The sequence below is a fragment of the Cynara cardunculus genome, assembly GCF_001531365.2.
Source record: "Cynara cardunculus var. scolymus isolate 2C chromosome LG 8, CcrdV1, whole genome shotgun sequence".
In the NCBI taxonomy this organism is placed as follows: Eukaryota; Viridiplantae; Streptophyta; class Magnoliopsida; order Asterales; family Asteraceae; genus Cynara; species Cynara cardunculus.
The window spans coordinates 12,069,106-12,071,562 of record NC_037535.1 but is presented as its reverse complement, the minus strand read 5'-3'; positions in this window follow the sequence as shown (position 1 = coordinate 12,071,562).

Below are 2,457 nucleotides of genomic sequence, written 5' to 3'. Positions count from 1 at the left end.
GATTAAGTTCTCTATTATATGTAAATTAAACATAGGTGATCAGGCTTTGTTTAATTGACATATAATAATGTGACCCGCTTTGTATATATATAAGAGTATTTTTAAATCACTTGAAAACTGTTTTGAAAATATTTGGTTATAGTTTGTGGTTTTTAAGGAAAAACCAGTGTTCTCTATAACTGATGCTTTGATACCAAAACTGTCACACCCCGTTAAAGCGGAAACACGAGATGTAACAGGTAAGCGAATCACAGCAACAAGTATTAAGTAACACCATTCAAGTTTTACAAAAATTTCGAATTTAACATCCATAACCAAGTTGGAATAGAATACTTCTTTACAAAAACTTCAAAATGAACTTAATCGGTGTCGTCACATATATGCTCCAAAACTTCATTTCTTACTTAAATCCTGAAAAACCATGAAACATAAAACAACGTCAACTACAAAGAGTTGGTGAGTTCACGGGTTTTCATATGCACAAAACATTACAATGCAGAAATCATTTCTTGCAACCTATACATAAACTTGCACCCGATAAATGTAAATCTATAACGATGTTTAAAACTTAAGACGCTATTGAACCTTTCCTGACCAAGGTGCCCCATTATTTTACGAATGACCATAAGTTGCCCGTACACTAACTTAGGTCCTACAGTTCGTAGTAGTACTAATTCAGCGGTGGTCCAAATTCCACATGATTAGACTAAATAAACCATAGGTAATGTGCAACCCTTTCTGGGTGGGGCTGTCAACACAATAGCGGTTATCCACAATTACCACGGCCCGGGGACATGCCCGAGTTAACAAGTAGCGTTTATGGACGGGGACTTTATTTGGAAACATACTCTCAAGTACATCAATTTAACATTTATATCATAGTGCATAACCGTCAATATTTCATGACACAAACAAAACTTGACTAAACAGTTCTTTAGTCCAATAGTTTTAAACAAATCTTGACTAAACAGTTCTTTAGTCCAACAGTTTAATAAATAACAGTATAGTTTGCATAACTTCATTCTTTCCCCCCAGTTTAAATAAACAAAAAGCATTAAAAGTGGGGCCGTAAATACTCACAAGTTAGCCGATGAATATCCAAGGAGATGACGTTTGAAGCTCTAAACGTCCGCCCTAACCTTTCTAAACAGTCTGAAATCCAATAATTAGATCACCTAACGAGTCTCGATAAAGATAAAGTCAAATTACATCTTATGTAATGCCAACGAGTTTTTATGAATTAAAGTTGATACTTATATTATTTGCTCTAAAAATAATCCAGAAATTATATATTTTAAAAATCAAAGTCCTTTGCACAAAAAGCTGTCATTTGGACAGAATATAAATTCTTTTTCTAGAATTTTTGGTCTCATAAATCACTGTAAAAAGGAACCTTTCAAAAGTCATTTTGTATCTAACTTTTTATATCATCCATAATAATGAGTTAGACAGATGTTTCCCAAATATCAAGAATTTTGAATGGGTTTAAAGCACTCATTAATACCCTACAACCTTGAGTGACACAGTCCCCAAGACAGATTGCACACTCTTCGAGTGACGGCCATTTGGGGGTCTAAATCATCATTTTTCAGTGATTTTAACTTTATTTTAAAGTTAACACATAAGGCTAACTTCCAGAAAAAGAATCACCCATTTTCAATGCGTTTTGAAGAAGATATGACCGATTTAAGATGCATGCAAGATTCTGTCCGCAATGCTCTTTTTGCACCATAATCTTGTATCAAGAACTTAAAGGCTCAAAACGTAATATTTTTGAGTGAGACCAGTTGCATTAGAAAGATAACTCATCAAAGTACATTTTAGAAGAAAAATCAGAACATTTAGACTTTTATTTTGAAAGATACAGCAAACACAAGTGCTAACAGAATCTATCAATTTTCAAAATACATCTCTTCATGATTAAATTCCACATGCAATGTGGTTTTCTCCTACTTTCTTAGAGTTCGAAGATCGTGGATCATAGATTATCATCCTTTTGAAGACATTTTCATGTCTTTGATGTATGATCTCCCCATTTGAATTCTCCAGAAATTTTAACTACAAGAACGAGAAGTAGGTGTAGAAAAATGAGAATCTTTGTTATTTTATAAAGGTAAGATAACTAGTATAATACATTTTTCTTGAAATCTTGGATATTCTTCAAGATTGACAGATTTCTAAAGATGCTTGAAGATAAACTCGGTTGGGGGGTTTCATTCAGAGAGAGAGAAAGAGATTAGGGACAGGAAAGGTTTATGCAAAAATGAGGATTGGAAATGAGAATTTTCAAAGAATGTGGGGTATTTATATGTGGGTTTTAAAGAAAGGAAATGGGCTGGCCTCTTAAGGCCTAAGTCCAATAAAAATTTTATTTTTCTTTTAAACAAAAATAAAGCCCATTTAAATTATAACGAAAGACAAATTGTCAAATATTGATAAAAATATCATTATTAAATC